General features: G+C 46.5%; 6 non-coding genes across 6 annotated transcripts; 2 read left to right on the top strand and 4 right to left on the bottom strand.

The window, feature by feature from the left end:
• Window positions 1-31: 31 nt before the first annotated feature.
• trnay-gua (transfer RNA tyrosine (anticodon GUA)) lies at window positions 32-117 on the bottom strand. The gene is given in 2 exon segments: window positions 32-67; window positions 81-117. It is a non-coding gene; the product is annotated as a tRNA-Tyr (tRNA).
• A 126-nt stretch (window positions 118-243) lies between these two features.
• On the top strand, window positions 244-316 carry trnar-acg (transfer RNA arginine (anticodon ACG)). The gene has a single exon. It is a non-coding gene; the product is annotated as a tRNA-Arg (tRNA).
• A 1,257-nt stretch (window positions 317-1,573) lies between these two features.
• trnay-gua (transfer RNA tyrosine (anticodon GUA)) lies at window positions 1,574-1,659 on the bottom strand. Its single transcript is given in 2 exon segments — window positions 1,574-1,609; window positions 1,623-1,659. It is a non-coding gene; the product is annotated as a tRNA-Tyr (tRNA).
• Window positions 1,660-19,974: 18,315 nt separating this feature from the next.
• On the bottom strand, window positions 19,975-20,060 carry trnay-gua (transfer RNA tyrosine (anticodon GUA)). Its single transcript is given in 2 exon segments — window positions 19,975-20,010; window positions 20,024-20,060. It is a non-coding gene; the product is annotated as a tRNA-Tyr (tRNA).
• A 126-nt stretch (window positions 20,061-20,186) lies between these two features.
• trnar-acg (transfer RNA arginine (anticodon ACG)) lies at window positions 20,187-20,259 on the top strand. The gene has a single exon. It is a non-coding gene; the product is annotated as a tRNA-Arg (tRNA).
• Window positions 20,260-20,589: 330 nt separating this feature from the next.
• On the bottom strand, window positions 20,590-20,662 carry trnaa-agc (transfer RNA alanine (anticodon AGC)). Its single transcript has one exon. It is a non-coding gene; the product is annotated as a tRNA-Ala (tRNA).
• Window positions 20,663-22,245: the final 1,583 nt, after the last annotated feature.

The following is a 22,245-nucleotide window of genomic DNA, read 5'->3' as shown; positions in this document are numbered from 1 at the left end:
TTGGTGCTTCACCGATTAAAACAAGAGCCGCTCCTTCGAGCCGGGGTCGAACTAGCGACCTAAGGATGACTACACTGTCACTACAGTCCTCTGCTCTACCAGCTGAGCTATCGAAGGAAAGCCAGAAGTAAGATTCTCCGCGTACACTCTTTGCTCTCCACATCTTCGACCTTCCGTCCATGCTATCTGTCCACCTCCAGCAGCAAGCTGACACTTGCAGCTGCAGACTCCTGCAAAGGGCTCGGGCCAGTGGCGCAATGGAGAACGCGTCTGACTACGGATAAGAAGACTGTAGGTTCGATTCCTACCTGGCTCATTGTCTTGCTTTGCTCTATATTTTGCAACCCTTGCCTGCTGCCTTCTTGCACCCTGCTGCGCGGTCAAATGCCTTTTATATACTTATGCTACTTAACCAAGACGGTCTGCTCAGATCGACACTCACGCTTGATCTAAGCGGCAACTGGCTGGTCTGCGTCCATCGTTTCTCCGCTGAAACCACGTAGTCCCAGCAGGTCTCAGCCTCTGCAGAAACTGACAGGATTTGCAGTCCCTCCTCCCTCCAGCACCTTCAACATATCGAGCAACCCATCGAGCAAACTTTTGCCAAGCGGATGGCCCGACGTGCCTCTGATTCCAAAAGAGGAATGGAGAATGCGGGCATCGATCCTGCTACCTCTCACATGCTAAGCAAGCGCTCTACCATTTGAGCTAATTCCCCACCACTTTTGCCTCTCTTACTCTTCTTCACTCTGCACCACAACCACCACTTCATGCCTGCAACCAAATGCATCAACATACACGCATTCCCCCAACAAAGCAGGCAATTATCCACAAACATCAACTCTCACACTTCCACCACAACTCTTGCTGACACACTGCACAGCTCACCATCTCCACCTTATCCTCAGCAAATATGATCAGTCAACTCCGCTTTTCAACACACAACTCCCGCGGCAGCTAATGCCCATTGCTTCTGCATCTCAATCATCTTCCACCTCTTAGCATTCGCACCAAATCTAGCTACAGTCATGCAAAAAGAGGAGATGACTTCAAGCTTGTGAAAAGTACAACGATCAGCGATAGGGAGCACCAAAGCGGACCAGCGGAAATCGGCTCAGAGACCTTCCACAATGCTGCAAGACATCTCTGTCTTCAAGCTTGGCCTGCAACTGCGAGCTTGGGCTTCAGATTCCAGCACTCCCTGCTGGTATTTGCCTGCAAGCGCTAAACTCGACTGTCTGGGACAGGCTGCAAACTGAGACATCAAGAAAGTTATGCCTCTGCCATTGTGCTCAGCTGTCACAATGTATACTTGCCATTGAGCTGACAATTCTGTTTTCTTCTTGCTTGCAGAACAGTGAAAGCTGAGACAGGTGCTACTGCTTCAGCAGCATGCTTGAAGAAATAGCGCTCTGGAATGCTACCTTGTGCTTGGATAGCCTTGGGTATCCTGTGATTTCATGTGAGTGCATTCCTTCCGTGACTTGCCTCAGCCCTGATCTGAGCAGCACTATCCCACCCGCTCGCACTGTGATACGGCAATTGGTGCTTCACGATTTAAAACAAGAGCTGCTCCTTCGAGCCGGAGTCGAACCAGCGACCTAATGATGACTACACTTCCTCTACAGTCCTCCGCTCTACCAGCTGAGCTATCGAAGGAAAGCCAGAAGTAAGATTCTCCGCGTACACTTTTTGCTCTCCACATCTTCGACCTTCCGTCCATGCTATCTGTCCACCTCCAGCAGCACGCTGACACTTGCAGCTGCCGACTCATACAAAGGGCTCAGGCCAGTGGGGCAATGGATAACGCGTCTATGACTACGGATCAGAAGATTGTAGGTTCGACTCCTACCTGGTTCGTTGTCTTCCTTTGCTCAATCTTTTGCAAGCCTTGCCTGCTGCCTTCTTGCCCCCTGCTGCCCGGGCAAATGCCTTCTCCACACTTACGCTTCTTAATCACAGACGGACTGCTCAGATCGACACTCACGCTTGATCTAAGCGGCACCTGGCTGGTCTGCGTCCATCGTTTCTCCTCTCAAACCACGTAGACCCAGCAGGTCTCAGCCTCTGTAAAAACTGACAGGATTTGCTCTCCCTCCTCCCTCCAGCACCTTCAACATATCGAGCAACACATCGAGCAATCTTTTGCCAAACTGATGCCCCAACGTGCCTCTGAATCCAAAGAGGAATGGAGAATGCGGGCATCGATCCCAGCTACCTCTCGCATGCTAAGCGAGCGCTCTACCATTTGAGCTAATTCCCCACCACTTTTGCCTCTCCTACTCTTCTTCACTCTGCACCACATCCACCACTGCATGCCTGCAACCAAATGCATCAACATACTCGCATTCCCGCAACAAAGCAGGCAATCATCCACAAAAATGAGCTCTCACACCTCCACCACAACTATTGCTGACACACTGCACAGCACACCATCTCCACCTTATCCTCAGCAAATATGATCATTCACCTCCGCTTTTCAATACACAACTCCCGCGGAGGCTAATGGCCATTGCTTCTGCATCTCAATCGTCTTCCAGCTCTTAGCATTCGCTCCAAATCTAGCTACAGTCATGCAAAAAGAGATGACTTCAAGCTTGTGAAAAGTACAACGATCAGCGGTAGGGAGCACCAAAGCGGACCAGCGGAAATCGGCTCAGGGACCTTCCACAATGCCACAAGACATCTCGGTCTTCAAGCTTGGCCTGCAACTGCGAGCTTGGGCTTCAGATTCCAGCACTCCCTGCTGGTATTTACCTGCAAGCGAGGAAACTCGACTGTCTTGGCCAGGCTGCAAACTCAGATATCAAGAAAGTTATGCCTCTGCCATTGTGCTCAGCTGTCACACTGTATACTTGCCGTTGAGCTGAAATTCCGTCTTCTAATTGCTTGCAGACCATACAATGCTGAGACAGGTGCTACTGCTTCAGCAGCATACTTGAAGAAATAGCTCTCTGGAATTCTACCGTGTGCTTTGATAGCCTTGGGTATCCTGTGAGTGCATGTGAGTGCATTCCTTCCGTGACTTGCCTCAGCCCTGATCTGAGCAGCACTATACCACCCGCTCGCACACTGATACGGCAATTGGTGCCTCACCGAGTAAAACCAGAGGCGCTGCTTCGAGCCGGAGTCGATCCAGCGACCTAAGGATGACTAAACTTCCACTACAGTCCTCCGCTCTACCAGCTGAGCTATAGAAGGAAAACCAGAAGCAAGCAACTCCCCGTACACTCATTGCTCTCCTGATCGTTGGCCATACGTCCATGCCATCTGTCCACCTCCAGCAGCACGCAGACACTTGCAGCTGCAGACTCCTGCAAAGGGCTCGGGTCAGTGGCGCAATGGAGATCGCGTCTGACTACGGATCAGAAGATTGTAGGTTCGACTCCTACCAGGCTCGTTGTCATGCTTTGCTCAAACATTAGCAAGCCTTGCCTGCTGCGTTCTTGCCCCCTGCTGCCCGGTCAAATGCCTTCTCCACACTTATGCTTCTTAGTCGCAGACAGACTGCTCAGATCGACACTCACGGATGATCTCAGTGGCAACTGGCTGCTCTGCGTCCATCATTTCTCCGCTCAAACCACAGAGACCCAGCAGGTCTCAGCCTCTGCAGAAACTGACAGGATTTGCTCTCCCTCCTCCCTCCAGCACCTTCAACATATCGAGCAACACATCGAGCAAACTTTTGCCAAGCAGATGGCCCGACGTGCCTCTGAATCCAAAAGAGCAATGCAGAATGCGGGCATCGATCCCGCTACCTCTCGCATGCTAAGCGAGCGCTCTACCATTTGAGCTAATTCCCCACCACTTTTGCCTCTCTTACTCTTCTTCACTCTGCACCACAACCACCACTGCATGCCTGCAACCAAATGCATCAACATACACGCATTCCCCCAACAAACCAGGCAATTTTCCACAAAAATAAACTCTCACACTTCCACCACAACTATTGCTGACACACTGCACAGCACACCATCTCCACCTTGTCCTCCGCAAATATGATCATTCAACTCCGCTTTCAAAACACAACTCCCGCGGCAGCTAATGCCCATTGCTTCTGTATCTCAATCGACTTCCACCTCTTAGCATTCGCACCAAATCTAGCTACAGTCATGCAAAAAGAGGAGATGTCTTCAAGCTTGTAGAAGTACACAGATCAGCAGGAGGGAACACCTGAGCAGAGCAGCAGAAATCAGCTCAGAGACCTGCCACAATGCCGCAAGACGTCTCAGGCTTCAAGCTTGGCCAGCAACTGTGAGCTGGGGCTTCAGATTCTAGCACTCCCTGCTGGTATTTACCTGCAAGCGCTGAAACTCGACTGCCGTGTCCAGGCTGCAAACTCAGACATCAAGAAAGTTATGCTTCTGCCATTGTGCTCAGCTGTCCTTATTGCACTACAATTTCTCTGCAGCTGTGACATCTTACTCTGTACTGTTATTGTTTTTACCTGTACTACATCATGCACCCTGTACTAACACAATGTAACTGCACTGTGTAATGAATTGACCTGTACGATCGCTTTGTAAGACAAGCTTTTCACTGGACCTCGGTACAAGTGACAATAATAAACCGATACCAATAATAATAGCGGATATTAGCTATAAGGTTGGGCAAACTCCAGATTGTTTTCTCTGGAGTGTTGCAGGCTGCAGGGAGGCCTGACAGAAGTTCATAAAACCTGGACTGTCAGAATCTTTTTCCCAGGGTAGAAATGTCAAATACCTGTGGGCATAGCTTTAATGTGAGAGGGGTAAAGTTTATTTTTTTTTACACAGAGTGGTAGGTGCTTGGAACGCAGTGACAAGGGTAAGCAGTGGAAGCAGATATGTAGTGGTGTTCAAGAGGATTTTAGATAGACATTTGAGTATGCAGGAATGGAGGGAATATGGACCGTGTGCAGGCAGGAAGCATTAGTTTGACCTGACATCGTGTTCAGCACACATAGTGTGCCAAAGGGCCTGTTCCTGTGCTGTACTATTCTATGAAGACTTTTTCACATCTCTGATGATGGCATCTCAATTTGTGACTCAAATGTTACTTGCCACAAATTGGCACATGCCACAACAAAGCCAAAGTCAAAGCTCAGTTTATTGTCACATGCACAAGTACATGTGTGCACAGCTGCAATGAAAAACTTGCTTGCAGCAGTATCACAGGCACAGAGCATCATATAAGCTGCATTCACAAGAAAAACATAAATTAAGCATCAATTATATAACATTTTTCTAAGAAAGAACATAATTACAACAAAGTCCATGGTAGTGTAAAGTGATCATAGTGTTGTAATCCTGAGGTAGTAATTAGGGTTGTGCCGGTTGGTTCAAGAACCAAATGGTTGAAGGGAAGTAGCTGTTCCTCAACCTGGTGGTGTGGGACTTCAGGCTTCTGTACCTCCTGCCCGATGGTAGCTGCAAGAAGATGGCATGGCCCAGATGGTGGGGATCTCTGATGATGCATGTTCTATTCTTGAGGCAGAACCTCCTCTAGATACTCGCGATGGTGGAGAAAGATGTGCCTGTAATGTATTGGGCTGAGTCCACTACTCTCTGCAGCTCCTTACGTTCCTGCACATTAGAATTTCTGTACCAGACCGTGATGCAACCAGTCAGGATACTTTCAACAGTACATCTGCAGAAGTTTATTGGTGTTCGGTGACAAGCCCAACCTCCTTAACCTTCTAAGAAAGTAAAGATGCTGGTGCGCCTTCCTCGTGATTCCATCTATTTGCTGGGCCCAGGACATCATCCGCTATGTTAATGTCCAAGAATTTTAAAGCTGCTGACCCTCTTTTTCTCCTATCCCCCAATGCAGACTGGCGCATGTTCGCCCTCCTTCCCCTTCCTGAAGTCAACAATCAGCTCTTTAATTTTACTGACGCTGAGCAAGAGGTTGTTGTTGTGGCACCACTCAACCAGGTGTCCTACCTCACTTCTGTAGGCTGACTCATCACCACCTGTGGTTCATCCAACGACAGTAGTGTCATTGGCAAATTGTAGGCTTGTGATGCCTCATTTGCTGAGGAGTTGTGGATAAAATTGAACATTATGTAATCATCAACAAACATCCCCACCTCTGACCTTTTGATGACAGGTGGTGAGATACATCAATACTCAGTTCTCTTCCTTCACATAAGAGTTATAGGATTCTATATCCTATCGACACTGAATGGGGAAGGACAATGACAGGTTAGGTGAATAATTGGGCACATCAGGTTCCTACTGTAAGAAAAATATTTTAGAACATAGAAAAACTACAGCACAATTCAGGCACTTCGGCCCACAAAGCTGTGCCGAACATGTCCCTACCCTAGAAATTATTAGGCTTACCCATAGCCCCCTATTTTATTCAGCTCCATGTACCTATCTAACAGTCTCTTGAAAGACCCTATCGTATCTGCCTCCACCACCGTTTCCAGCAGCCCATTCCACACACACACCACTCTCTGAGTAAAAAACTTACCTGACATCTCCTCTAAATCTAGTCCCCAGCACTTTAAACCTACGTCCTCTTGTGGTCACCCTATCAATACCTCTCATCATCCTATACACCTCAATCAGGTCCCCCCCTCATCCTCCGTCGTTCCAAGGAGAAAAGGCCGAGTTCCCTCAACCTGCTTTCATAAGGCATGCTCGGCATTCCAGGCAGCATCCTTGTAAATCTCCTCTGCACCCTCTCTATGGCTTCCACATCTTGCCTTGCAGTGAGGCGACCAGAACTGAGCACAATACTCCAAGTGGGGTCTGACCAGGGATCTCTATAGCTGCAACAATACCTCTCCGGCTCCTAAATTCTCCGGCCGCACTTAGAGTATTGTGTGCAGTTTTGGTCACCCTGCTATGGGAAGATTCCATTAAGCTGGAAAGGGTGCAAAGAAGATTTACAAGGATGTTGCTAGAACTCAAGAGACTGGCTTATAGGGAAAGATTGGGCAGGCTTGGACTTTATTCCTTGGAGCATAGGAGAGTGAGAGGTGATCTTATAGAGGCGCACAAAATCATAAGGATCATAGACAGGGCCTTTTTCCCAAGGTTGGGAATCAAAAACTAGAAAGCATAGGTTTAAGTGAAGATGGGAAAGACTCGATCAGAAACCCAAACAGTCCTTTCAGGTGAGACAGAGATTCACCTGCACCTCCCTTAATATCATCTACTGCATTCAGTGCTCCAAGTGTGGCCTCCTCTACATTGCTGAGAGCAAATGCAGACTAGGTGACCATTTTGCAGAACACACTGCGCTGTCCGTAACTACGATCTGCATCTGTAACTGGAGGAACAACATCGCAGTTTCCATCTTGAAACCTTGCAGCATGAACTTCAATTCTCCCACTTTAAGTAATCCCCACACTCACCTCACCACCACCCCACCCCCCAACCATGCCTCTTCTTTTTTTCCCTTTGCAAGCCTCTCTCTTTTCTAACCCCTTTTTTTTCTCTCACTCATCCCCTGGTGGATGTGCTCTCCCCTCCTCCCCCACACCTGCCTTATACTATCTCTTACCTGCATCTACCTATCAACATCTTGGGCACACCCCGCCTCCCCTCTTTTGTCCACCTATCACTGCTCTGCTTTTCCCTTCTTGATATTGGGCTTCCCCTTTTCCTATCTTCAGTCCTGAAAAAGGGTCCTGACCCAAAACGTTGACTATCTGCTTTTCTCCACAGATGCTGCCTGGCCTGCTGAGTTCCTTGAACATCTACATTCCAGCGTCTGCAGTCCTTTGTTTCCCCAAGATTCAATCAGAACCTGAGGGGCAACTTTTCACACAAAGGGTGGTACTTATATGGAATGAGCTGCCAGAGGAAGTGGTTGAGGCAGGTACAATAACATTTAAATGACATTGGACAGATAAGTAATTAAGAATCGCTTAGAGGGATATGGGTCAAACACAGGCAAATGGGACTAGCTTAGGTTGGGCATCTTGCTTGGCTTGGACAAGTTGGGCCAAAGGGCCTGTTTTTGTGCTGTATGGCTCTCTGACTCTAAATGTTCTGTTTCAGGTATCCAGGCAGCTCTTAGTTGCACGACAAGGGTGTGATCCACATGAACTAAAATAAAAGTGGAGAATGCCGGAAACATACAGCATCTATGGAGAGAGAAATAGATTTGACATTTCAAGTTAATAACCTTGCATTAGAATCGTTCTGATGACAGATCATTGATGTGATGCATTAACCTTGTTTTTTCACTTTACAGATGCCACCTGAGCTGCCAAGTCCTTCCAGCACATTTTGTATTTGTTGAGACTTCTCACGTCTGCAGTTTATTGTTTTTCCGTTTAATTAGTTTGGCGTCAGCAGCCAGGGTATTAATAATAACCACAACTAGTAGCCAAAAATATTATTTCAGCCGCTGCAGGTAAAGGGAAAGCACCATGTCGAGCAGTGGATCCAGAGGAGAGATCAGAGCTGGTGTCCTGCTGTTTGTTGCTGGCTGATGGTCCAAAGGTGGGTGTGACGGGGCATCCGAGAGCCGGGCTCCGCCACGGAGAGCCCCGTCCGTCCGTCCGTCCGTCCCTTCGCTGCGGCTCTGTCACTGCGTCGGGTGCGACAACAATCTCCTTGGCCGCGATGTGATCGGTGAGACGGGCTTTGCCCGCACACCACCCGCCCCTCCAACCCCACAGCCATCCCGTCACCGCCAACCTTCCCAGTAATTCCCCTGCGGCTGGCGACGGGCTCACCGGCCGCAGGTGTGGGTGGCTGGAGAATCGGGGGGAATAAACGTGTGAGTGCGGCTCCGGTAAATGTGCGTCTGAGGGGGCATCACGGACTCGGTGGGCCGAAGGGCCTGTTCCCCTGCTCTCTGACAAACAATTGATGAGTGGCGGGGGTATGAAGGAGGTCCCGCGTTATATAACATCCCCAGACCCGGATTACAAGGAAGGAAGCGGTCGGACAGCCGGCGGGTAAACACTCAGCTCCTGCTGCCCGTCCCCGTCCCGCTGCCGTCGGCGGACACCACAACATGGCGGCGCCGCCTTCCCCGCCCGGATCGCACCGCGCAGGCGCCGCCGCCTTCCCCGCCCGGTCACACGAGAAGAGAGAACATACAGAGTGGGTGGGGTCTTTGATTATGCCGGCTGCTGTCACGAGGCGGTGAGAAATGTAGACAGAGTCCATGGAGGGGAGGCTGGTGTCCGTGATGTGCTGAGCTGTGACAAAACTCTCTGCAGTTTCTTGCGGTCCCAGGCTTGAGCAGTTGCTGTACCAAGCCGTGATGTATCCGGATGCATAGGATGCTTTCTATGGTGCATTGTTAAAAATTGGTGAGGGTCAAAGGGGACATGCCAAATTTCCTTAGCCTCCTGAGGAAGTAGAGGCACTGGTGCATTTTCTTGGCGGTGCCATCTGCATGGTTTTACTATACCTTGAGCCTGTGTTTGACCCTGGGAATACCTCACGCCAACTGATGGTGGGATCCCAGCATTCCTCAGAGTGAAAGACAGGACTGCAGGCAGAAGCACATGCCTTTCCTTCCATTATTGGAAACTAATTGAATCAATCCACTGCAACAGCAACAGATTCAACTGTCCTGGTGTCTGACTTGTGAGATGGATGTGAGTCCATGATGTAGAACAACTTGGTGTGAAAATCATCTTCATCCAAATGAACCACCTTCATCCGAATCCATGATGGCGCCAGAGTGTGTTGTTACGGACTCAGTGAAGTCCCTTTAAGATAGAGAGTGTGTGTGTATGTGTGTGTGGGGCGTGCTTACGTCAATAGAAGATAAAGGACGTAATGACGTTGTTGAAGAAGAAGAAGAAGAAGAGAGAGAGAGAAGGGAGAGAGACACCAGCCTGCTTGTTTTCTCTATCGATGGATGAGAAACAATAACTGTGTTTGCCACTGAAATCCATGTATGGAAGTTGGAAGTAATCCGGTGGAGTTCACTTTGTTGCTGACCTGTAGAAGGAACCAGGTATTTGTGTGTGGACGACCACGGTTCGGATGCTTTTCGGGGTGAGGAAGTCACTACCGAGTAAACACTGAAGTGTCGTTTGGGTTCCATCGTGGAACATTTGGATTTCGTATGTACTCTCTCTATGTTTTTCTACATCTACATCTTATCTTCAGACAACGGTGGTTGTTGAAGAAGCCCTTGCTCATGTTTCACCTTATGGCTTGCGGAACTGAACTTTAAGAACCATTCAGGAACTGGGAGTTTTGGACTTTGTCACACACACACACGACGAGTTTAGTTTTGGGGTTAACGTTCGAGGTTTAACATTCTTGAATTCTAACATACTAATATTTTTACTTTTATTTTACGTATTATCAATAGTAGTGATTAATAAAATAGTTTTTAACACTGAATCATGCTCAGTGTGTTTCTTTTGTTGCTGGTTTGTGACAAAATTGGGGGGTCGTCCGGGATAGTTCCCAAGGTTAACGAGTGTCGTCTGGGATCGTTCCCCAGATTGACGAGATTTGTTCGGGATTCAATCCAAAGATTTTTGAGGGAGGTCTGATAAATTCTTTTTAATTGGCTTGTGTGTGTGGAAACCAGCAGCAATGGATATTAAGGCATTTTTGGAGTCACCAACCCAAAAGGGATTGGAGGTGGCGAAAAAGGATGATTTGATAAAGATTGCTACAAGGCTAAACCTTACAGAAGTAAAGCAGTCTATGAGAAAGGCAGATATTCAGAGATTGATAGCTGGCCATTATGTGGAAAAGAAGGTGTTTGAGAAGGAAGTGTTAAAACAGTTTCCTGGCAGTGAAATAGCAATTTCTGAGGCACAGGTGCAGCTGGCAAAGATAGAGGCTGAACGGGAACAAAAGCTAACTCAGATGAAGTTAGAGGCTGAACGGGAACGGGAACTAATTCGGTTAAAGTTTGAGGCAGAGGAGAAGGAAAAACAGAGGCAGCATGAGTTACAAATGAAGCGTAGGAGTTCGGAATCTGATTCTGATGATGGTTTTTCAGCCAGCAGGGAGGTTCGATTAGTCCCTCCGTTTGAAGAAGATCAGGTTGATCAGTATTTCCAACATTTTGAAAAGGTTGCTGTGAGTTCAAACTGGCCAAGGAAAGGATGGGCTCTTATGGTACAGAGTGTGATTAAAGGTAAAGCTCAAAAAGCTTATTCTGCTTTGTCTGTTGAGGATGCAGCTGATTATACCAAGGTAAAACAAGCTATATTGAAGGCCTGTGAATTGGTACCTGAAGCTTATAGACAAAAATTCAGAGGCTTGAGGAACTCTGCAGATCAGACTTATATGGAATTTGCCAATGGAAAGAGAATATGTTTTGAATGATGGTACATGGCTAAAAATGTAGATGGGGATTTTGGTAAATTGAAAGAATTGATATTAGTGGAAGACTTTAAAAGATGTGTTCCAGCTGAATTAACAACATATTTAAATGAAAAGGCAGTGGAAACTTTACAAGAAACTGCTAGGTTGGCAGATGATTATGCTTTAACCCATAAATCCAAATGGGGACAACCTAAACCTTTCAAAAGAGTTACAAAGACAATCCAGGTAAACCGGAGATTAAATTGGGAGGTAATCAAAAGGAAAGGATGAAAAGAAGCCAGGGCTGGAGAAACCTGTTGAGCGTACTTGTTATTACTGTAGGAAACCTGGCCACGTGATATCTAATTGTGCCCTTTTGAAGAAAAAGAAGGAAGCTGGGCCCAATGCTTGCTTTCAGGCAATTAAAAATCAAAAAGGTTCAGGAGATGCTGTTAAAGATCAGTCCTTGCAAGAGGGAAAAGCGGAAAAGTTGGAGGAGGTGAGAAAAGAATTCCGTTCGTATGTGTCAGAGGGTTTTGTTTCACTGAATGATGAGTCACCCCAGGTGCCAGTGAAAATTCTTAGAGATACTGGGGCTTGTCAATCTCTCTTGCTGGACAGTGTTTTAAATTTTGGTGAAGAAAGTGACACTGGTGAGGTAAATCTAGTGCGAGGCGTTACAGATGACACCATGTCTGTCCCTTTACACAGGGTGATTTTAAAGTCAAAGTTCGTAGAAGGACCAGTCGAGATAGGGATAAGACCTAGTTTGCCAGTGGAAGGAGTTTCTTTGTTATTGGGAAATGACCTTGCAAATGGAGAAAGTGATCCTGTGGTACGGTTAACAACCAAACCAAGGATTGATGAGTCTGAGGATGATCCAGATGTTTACCCATCATGTGCGGTGACTCGAGCTAGAGCTAAAGAATTAGCCAAGACAGACAGTCCGGTGCAGTCTGATGTGGTTCCTTGTGACAGTCCTAAACAGGAAGAAAATTTTGATGCCTTATCTGAGACTTTTCTGTCTTCACTGGAGGATCAACATCCTTACAGTGAGCCTGAATTTAAAGATTTGTCTTTGTCGAGGAAGGATTTTATGGTGGAACAGACAAAGGACCCTGAGTTGACAGAATTGAAAGAAAAAGCACTCTCATGTGAGGAGATTGAAGAAGTGCATTTGAGTTTGTTGGACTATGTCCAAAAATTTAAAACTCGGTTGGAGAGAGTCTGCCAGCTAGCGAGAGAGAATTTGAAAACAAGCCAGATAAGAATGAAGACATATTTTGATAGACGTGCTCGGCCTAGGACATTCGCAGTGGGGCAAAAGGTGTTGGTATTTTTCCCTAGCCAAAATAATCCTTTGCAAGCTCGTTTTTCTGGACCCTATGTTATTGAATCTCGAGTGACTGATCTAACATATATAATCAAAACACCAGATAGACGCAAGAAAACACAACTCTGTCATGTAAACATGCTAAAACCTTATTATGAGAGGGATTCAGTTGTGGCCTTGGTGGATGATGTGAAGGTTGTTTCTAGAATGCCTGATGTTGATGTTGAGGAAGGCCAATTTAGACCAAATATTGTTCCATCGAAACTAAAAAAACCAAAATATCATGGAGAACCTTGAAACGAAGTTGGACCATTTACAAGTTTCACAAAAACAACAGATGAGAGAATTAATTTTAAAATTTAAAAATCTGTTCCCAGATGTTCCAAACAGAACATCGATAATTACCCATGATGTTGATGTTGGGGATGCAAAACCAATCAAACAACACCCATATCGAATGAATGTGGAAAAAAGTAAACTTGTTGATCAGGAAATCAAATACATGTTGGAAAATGATATTATTAGACATTCTACTTCAAATTGGAGTTCGCCCTGTGTTATTGTACCTAGACCTGATGGAACTGTTAGATTTTGCACAGATTACAGGAAAGTGAATGCTGTAACAAAGTCAGATGCTTACCCTATTCCTAGGGTGGATGATTGCATAGATAGAGTGGGAAAGGAAAAATGTCTTACAAAGATTGACCTATTAAAAGGGTACTGGTGTGTTCCATTAACAGATAGAGGAAGGGAGATTTCAGCCTTTGTAACCCCTTCTGGATTGTATGAATACAATGTTTTGCCATTTGGAATGAAAAATGCTCCGGCAACATTTCAAAGAATGATTAATTCAGTGATTCATGGGTTAAAACATACAGATGCCTACACTGATGACTTAGTGACTGGGAATGATACTTGGGAAGATCACATCTCTGCGTTAGAAAGGTTGTTTGAAAGACTTTCTGAGGCTAACCTTACAGTTAACTTGGCTAAAAGTGAATTTGGCTATGCCACTGTGACGTATCTTGGTTATGTTGTAGGTCAAGGCAAGCAAGCTCCTGTTCAGGTAAAAGTTCAAGCAATATCTGAGTTCCCTATTCCCACAGGTACGAGGACTGTTAGAAGATTTTTGGGAATGGTTGGATATTACCGAAAATTTTGTAAAAATTTTGCTGATATTGCTCTTCCCCTAACTAATCTTCTGAAGAAGGGAGTAAAGTTTGTTTGGACAGATTCTTGTCAAGAAGCATTTGAGAAGCTGAAAGCCATTTTATGCTACGATCCTGTGCTCAGAACACCTGACTTTGAAAAGCCATTTTCATTAGCAGTAGATGCCAGTGATGAAGCTGCAGGAGCTGTGTTGTTGCAGAAGGGTGACCTTGATGATATTGACCATCCTGTAGCTTACTTTTCAAAGAAATTTAATGAGCATCAAAAGAATTATTCCACCATAGAGAAAGAATTACTGTCGCTTGTTTTAGCCTTGCAACATTTCAGTGTATATGTTTGCACCGCTCAGAAACCATTGACTGTGTATACAGATCATAACCCATTGGTGTTTCTGAGCCGAGTCAAAAACAAGAACAGAAGGCTGTTAAACTGGAGTTTAATTTTGCAAGAGTTTGATCTCATGATAACTCACATTAAAGGCAAAGATAATGTGATTGCTGATTGTCTTTCCCGATGTTAAATGGGAAACATGTATCTGTACTAATCTGATAGTCTGTAGTTGTGTAGCATGATAATTATTAACATTACTAACTGTATGCGCGGTTAAAATTTTCTTGGAAAATTTTTTTTTTAGGTGGGAGGTGTTACGGACTCAGTGAAAGTCCCTTTAAGATAGAGAGTGTGTGTGTATGTGTGTGTGGGGCGTGCTTACGTCAATAGAAGATAAAGGACGTAATGACGTTGTTGAAGAAGAAGAAGAAGAAGAGAGAGAGAGAAGGGAGAGAGACACCAGCCTGCTTGTTTTCTCTATCGATGGATGAGAAACAATAACTGTGTTTGCCACTGAAATCCATGTATGGAAGTTGGAAGTAATCCGGTGGAGTTCACTTTGTTGCTGACCTGTAGAAGGAAACAGGTATTTGTGTGTGGACGACCACGGTTCGGATGCTTTTCGGGGTGAGGAAGTCACTACCGAGTAAACACTGAAGTGTCGTTTGGGTTCCATCGTGGAACATTTGGATTTCGTATGTACTCTCTCTATGTTTTTCTACATCTACATCTTATCTTCAGACAACGGTGGTTGTTGAAGAAGCCCTTGCTCATGTTTCACCTTATGGCTTGCGGAACTGAACTTTAAGAACCATTCAGGAACTGGGAGTTTTGGACTTTGTCACACACACACACACACGAAGAGTTTAGTTTTGGGGTTAACGTTCGAGGTTTAACATTCTTGAATTCTAACATACTAATATTTTTACTTTTATTTTACGTATTATCAATAGTAGTGATTAATAAAATAGTTTTTAACACTGAATCATGCTCAGTGTGTTTCTTTTGTTGCTGGTTTGTGACAGTGGCAACTCTTTGTGAGCTGGCTTCGGCACATCCTTTCATTGCATTTATCACAATCATTTTACTCTCTTAAATCTCAATGCTGAGACTAAAAGAATCACTAACAACATTCTCTGTAACTACAACACTATATTCTGGATTGTTTAATTACCGATGGAATGATCTGTCTGGATGGCACACAAAAGCTTTTCACTGTATCTTGTACATGTGACAATAATAAACCAATGCCAATAGGAAATAAAGGAGAGAAAGTATTTCGCAGAGTTCACATCAAAATTCAGTTCACATTCAGCATTTCTGTGAACATCTACCTACCACAGCTCTTGGGAATGTGCTCTCCATCTGTGAAAGGAATCAGATCAAGATTAACACATTTTATTCATCAGACAACAACAGATCTCTGGGAGCCCCCTGTTAATACCACTGGAACTGTCTGACTCCCAGTGGGCACCCAACCCTTTCCACTGAGATCCTAACAGATTTACATTACAACACTGGAAAGATACTTCAGAGCCATTGTTCAAGAAATTCAGACCCAAAATTCTGTTCATATTAGGGATCCAGCCCAATAACTCAAATGAAAACTGAGGCCAGTTTTTTTGTTCTTGATTTTGTGAGGAAAATTGCTATGTCAGTTGCACAACATTAGCACTGCACTTCAAAGTAGTTATCATCTGGACAAGTAGATTAAGATTAAATTAGATTTCTTTATTAGTCACACGTACATCAAACACACAGTGAAATGCAGCTTTTGCGTAGAGTGTTCTGGGTGCAGCCCACAAGTGTCGCCACGCTTCTGATGCCGACATAGCAACCCCACTACTTCCTAACACGTACGTCTTTGGAATGTAGAGGAAACTGGAGCACCCGGAGGAAACCCACGCAGACACGGGGAGAATGTACAAACTCCTTACAGACGGTGGCAGGAATTGAACCCGGGTCACTGGCGCTGCAATAGTGTTACGCTAAATGCTACACTACCATGCCTGCCTACATGGATTGGAGAGGTTTTGAGGGCCATGGGCCAAGCACGAGCAGATGGGACTCACTCGCTGGGCAACACAGTCGGCGTGGACGAGTTGGGCCGAAGGGCCTGTTTCCACGCTGTATGACTCCAGTTGTATGTTAAGCTTTTGGATCTTTGAGCTCTGCAGACCTCTCCCCCACGACTGGAGTAGGTAACCATTTGTATACCCCTGTTTCAGCAGCTTCATTGTAGCTGCGACCTCACAGTGAACTGGTGCCATGTGAAAGGAGGCTGAGTGTTTCGATGGGAAGCAATTTGTCACAGCACGGAAACAGGCCCTTCGACCCAACTCATCCATGCTGACCCAAGTTGCCTACCTGAGTGAGTCCCATTTGGTCCATATCACTCTAAACCTTTCCTATCCATTTGCTGTCATTCTGCTTTGTCTAGTTCAGATTTTCAGACTTTGGAGTGAGAATTGTTGCTGTAGATTACAACAGGATATTGACAGGATGCAGAGCTGGGCTGAGAAGTGGCAGGTGGAGTTCAACCCAGAAAGATGTGAAGTGATACATTTCATAAGATCAAATTTGAAGGCAGAATACAAGGTTAATGGCAGGACTCTATAGCGGTGTGGAAGAACAGAGGGATCTTGGGGTCCACGTCCATAGATCCCTCAAGGTTGCCACACAGGTCGATGAGGTTGTTAAGAAGAATTATGGTGTGTTGGCCTTCATTAGTTGGGGTATTGAGTTCAAGAGCCGCGAGGTCACGTTGCAGCTCTATAGAACTCTGGTTAGACCAGACTTGGAGTATTGTGTTCAGTTTTTCCCACCTCATTATGGGAAGGATGTGGAAGCTTTAGAGAAGGTGCAGAGGAGATTTACCAGGATGCTGCCTGGATTGGAGAGCATGTCTTCTGAGGATAGGTTGAGTGAGCTCGGGCTTTTCTCTTTGAAGAGGAGGAGGATGAGAGGTGACTTGATAGAGGTGTACAAGATGATAAGAGGCAGAGATCGAGTGGACAGTCAGAGACTTTCCCAGGGTGACAATGGCTAACACGGGGGGCATAATTTTAAGGTGATTGGAGGAAGGTATAAGGGTGATGTCAAGGGTAAGTTATTTTAGACAGAGTGGTGAGTGCGTGAAACGCACTGCCGGCAGAGGTTGTGGGGGTTGGTACATTAGGGACATTTAAGAGACTCTTAGATAGACGCATGATTGACAGAGAAATGGGGGGGCTATGTGGGAGGGAAGAGTTAGATCGATATTAAAGCAGGATAAAATTTGGCACAAACATTGTAGACCGAAGGGCCTGTACTGTGCTGTAATGTTCTATGTTCTACAAAACCACAGTTTCTGATTTTGCAGACAACTCAACTTTCTGGAAGACACCAGTAGGCATCTGATGGGTAAATGAACTTTTACTTTAGATAAGTGAATGACACGATGGTTAGGAAATCAAGAGATTAGACATTATGTGGAAAATAAGTTTGGAAGTGGAAAGAAGTAGCAAACAGATCTGGAACAGGAATACCTAACAAACAATAACTGGAGTTTCTTTCCAGAAGGATGGATTAGATCAGTTTATTGTCATGTACTCCAGGTTGTAATGAAATTGCTTGTTCGCATGAAGCTTACAGAGTAAACAGTAAACGGGGTAAATGCAACAATAAATACAGCAGTGAGAGCAAAACAACAGAATGAACAGTCCAGCACTGGAACAGGCCCTTCAGCCCAGACTGCTGTGCCGAACTAATTAAACTAGTCATTAAGTACCTAACTAAACGACTCCCTTCTGCGTACACGATGTCCATATCTCTCCATTCTCTGCACATTCATGTGTTCATCTAAGGGCCTCTTAAACACCTCCCTCATATCTTCCTTCACCACCATCCTGGCAGCGCATTCCATGCACCCCCACTCTCTGTATAAAAGAACTTGCCCCCCTCATCTCCTTTGAAATTTCCCCCTCTCACCTTAAATATGTAGCCTCGTGCCAGACGTATCAACCCTGGGAAAAAGATACTGGCTGTCTATCTGTACCTCTCATCGTCTTAAAATCTTCTATCACATCTCCCCTCAGCCTTCGCTGCTCCAGAGAAAACAACCCAGGTTTGTCCAACCTCTGCTCACAGGACAGGGCCTCTAATCCAGAGAGCACCCTGGTGGACCTGGTCTACACCCTCCCCAAAGCCTCCACATCCGATAATGGGGTGACCAGAATTGAATGCAGAGGTCCAGATACAGCCGAACTCAATGCCTCGACTAATGAAGACAACCATACCATACGCCTTCTTTACCGCCCTATCAACTTGTGTCGCCACTTTGAGGGAGCTATGGACTTGGACTCCAAGATCCCTCTGCATATCAACACTGTTAAGGGTCCTGACATTAACTGTACTGTCTCTTTACATTTGATCTCCCAAAGTGCAACACTTCCCATTTGGCCGTGTTGAACTCCATCGGCCATTTCTCCACCCATATCTGCAACTGATCTGTATCCCGCTATATCCTTTACCAGTCTTCTACACTATCCACACCACCACCAATCTTCAGGTCATCTGCAAACTTACTAACCCACCCAGGTACATTTTCATCCAGGACATTTATATACATCACAAACAGCAGAGGTCCCAGTACGGATCCCTGAGGAACACCACTATCACAGACCTCCAGCTAGAATAAGCACAATCAACTACTTTCCTCTGTCTTCTATGAGCAAGCCAGTTCTGAATTCAAACAGCCAAGTCACGGTGGATCCCATTTTCTGGAATGGGCTTCCCATGAGGGACCTTGTCAAACGCCTTACTAAAATCCATGTAGACAACATCCACAGCTCAACATTCATCAATCACCCTCATCACCTCAAAAGACTCAGTCAAGTAAGGCATGACTTGCCCTGCACAAAGTCATGCTGACTGTCCCTAATTAGGCCATAGTTTTCCAAATACTCAGAAATCCTATCCCTAAGAATTATCTCCAATAGCTTCCCTACCACTGATGTGAGACTCACCAGTCTATAGTTACAGGATTATCCCCATTTCCCTTCTTGAACAACAGAACAACATAAGCTACTCGCCAGACCTCCGGGACCTTGCCTGTGGCTGAAGAGAACACAACGATCTTGGTCAAGGCCCCAGCGATCTCACCTCTTGGCTCTCAATCTGGGGGGTACATCCCATCCGCTCTACCAGCTGAGCTATCGAAGGAAAGCCAGAAGCAAGCAAATCCCCGTAAACTCTTGGCACTCCAGATCATTGGCCATCCATTTTTCAACACACAACTCCCGCGGCAGCTAATGCCCATTGCTTCTGCATCTCAATCGACTTCCACCTCTTAGCATTCGCACCAAATCTAGCAACAGTCATGCAAAAAGAGGAAATGACTTCAAGCTTGTAGAAGTACACAGATCAGCAGTAGGGAACACCTAAGCTGACAGGCAGAAAACGGCTCAGAGACCTGCCACAATGCCGCAAGACGTCTCAGGCTTCATGCATGGCCTGCAACTGCGAGCTGGGGCTTCAGATTCTAGCACTCCCTGCTGGTATTTACCTGCAAGCGCGGAAACTCGACTGCCTTCTCCAGGCTGCAAACTCCGACATCAAGAAAGTTATGCTTCTGCCATTGTGCTCAGCTGTCATACTGTATACTTGCCGTTGAGCTGACAATTCTGTCTTCGTCTTGCTTGCAGACCAATCAAAGATGAGTCAGGTGCTACTGCTTCAGGAGCATGCTTGAAGAAATAGCGCTCTAAATGCTACCTTGTCCTTGGATAGCCTTGGGTATCCTGTGATTTCATGTGAGTGCATTCCTTCCGCTGACTTGCCTCAGCCCTGATCTGAGCAGCACTATCCCACCCGCTCGCACTGTGATACGGCAATTGGTGCTTCACCGATTAAAACAAGAGCCGCTCCTTCGAGCCGGAGTCGAACCAGCGACCTAAGGATGACTACACTTCCACTACAGTCCTCCGCTCTACCAGCTGAGCTATCGAAGGAAATCCAGAAGTAAGATTCTCCGCGTACACTCTTTGCTCTCCACATCTTCGATCTTCCGTCCATGCTATCTGTCCACCTCCAGCAGCACGCTGACACTTGCAGCTGCCGACTCCTGCAAAGGGCTCGGGCCAGTGGCGCAATGGAGAACGCGTCTGACTACGGATCAGAAGATTGTAGGTTCGACTCCTACCTGGCTCGTTGTCATGCTTTGCTCAATCTTTTGCAAGCCTTGCCTGCTGCCTTCTTGCCGCCTGCTGCCCGATCAAATGCCTTCTCCACACTTACGCTTCTTAATCGCACACGGTCTGCTCAGATCGACACTCACGCTTGATCTCAGTGGCAACTGGCTCGTCTGCGTCCATCGTTTCTCCGCTCAAACCACGTAGACCCAGCAGGTCTCAGCCTCTGCAGAAACTGACAGGATTTGCTGTTCCTCCTCCCTCCAGCACCTTCAACATATCGAGCAACACATCGAGGAAACTTTTGCCAAGCGGATGGCCCGACGTGCCTCTGATTCCAAAAGAGGAATGGAGAATGCGGGCATCGATCCCGCTACCTCTCGCATGCTAAGCGAGCGCTCTACCATTTGAGCTAATTCCCCACCACTTTCGCCTCTCTTACTCTTCATCACTCTGCACCATAACCAGCACTGCATGCCTGCAACCAAATGCATCAACATACACGCATTCCCCCAACAAAGCAGGCAATCATCCACAATCATGAACTCTCACACTTCCACCACAACTCTTGCTGACACACTGCACAGCTCACCATCTCCACCTTATCCTCAGCAAATATGATCATTCAACTCCGTTTTTCTACACACAACTCCCGCGGAGGCTAATGCCCATTGCTTCTGCATCTCAATCGTCTTCCAGCTCTTAGTATTCGCAGCAAATCTAGCTACAGTCATGCAAAAAGAGATGATTTCAAGCTTGTGAAAAGTACAACGATCAGCGGTAGGGAGCACCAAAGCGGACCAGCGGAAATCGGCTCAGAGACCTTCCACAATGCCGCGAGACATCTCAGTCTTCAAGCTTGGACTGCAACTCCGAGCTTGGGCTTCAGATTCTGGCACTCCCTGCTGGTATTTACCTGCAAGCGCGGAAACTCGACTGTCTTGGCAAGGCTGCAAACTCAGACATCAAGAAAGTTATGCTTCTGCCATTGTGCTCAGCTGTCACACTGTATACTTGCCGTTGAGCTGACAATTCCGTCTTCTAATTGCTTGCAGACCATTCAATGCTGAGACAGGTGCTACTGCTTCAGCAGCATGCTTGAAGAAATAGCTCTCTGGAATTCTAGCGTGTGCTTCGATAGCCTTGGGTATCCTGTGAGTGCATGTGAGTGCATTCCTTCCGTGACTTGCCTCAGCCCTGATCTGAGCAGCACTATACCACCCGCTCGCACACTTATACGGCAATTGGTGCTTCACCGAGTAAAACCAGAGCCGCTCCTTCGAGCCGGATTCGAACCAGCGACCGAAGGATGACTACACTTCCACTACAGTGGTCCGCTCTACCAGCTGAGCTATCAATGGAAAACCAGAAGCAAGCAACTCCCCTTACAGTCTTTGCTCTCCAGATCGTTGGCCATCCATCCGTGCTATCTGTCCACCTCCAGCAGCACGCTGACACTTGCAGCTGCCGACTCCTGCAGAGGGCTCGGACCAGTGGCGCAATGGAGATCGCGTCTGACTACGGATCAGAAGATTGTAGGTTCGACTGCTACCTGGCTCGTTGTCATACTTTGCTCAAACATTAGCAAGCCTTCCCTGCTGCCTTCTTGCCCCCTGCTGCCTGCTCAAATGCTTTCTCCACAATTACGCTTTTTAATCGCAGACGGACTGCTCAGATCGACACTCACGCTTGATCTAAGTGGCAACTGGCTGGTCTGCGTCCATCGTTTCTCCGCTCAAACCACAGAGCCCCATCAGGTCTCAGCCTCTGCAGAAACTGACAGGATTTGCTGCCCCTCCTCCCTCCAGCACCTTCAACATATCGAGCAACACATCGAGCAAACTTTTGCCAAGCGGATGGCCCGACGTGCCTCTGATTCCAAAAGAGGAATGGAGAATGCGGGCATCGATCCTGCTACCTCTCACATGCTAAGCGAGCGCTCTACCATTTGAGCTAATTCCCCACCACTTTTGCCTCTCTTACTCTTCTTCACTCTGCACCACAA

This window comes from Pristis pectinata, chromosome 2, assembly GCF_009764475.1.
Source record: "Pristis pectinata isolate sPriPec2 chromosome 2, sPriPec2.1.pri, whole genome shotgun sequence".
Classification (NCBI taxonomy): Eukaryota; Metazoa; Chordata; class Chondrichthyes; order Rhinopristiformes; family Pristidae; genus Pristis; species Pristis pectinata.
This window is presented reverse-complemented; position numbering and strand designations above follow the sequence as displayed.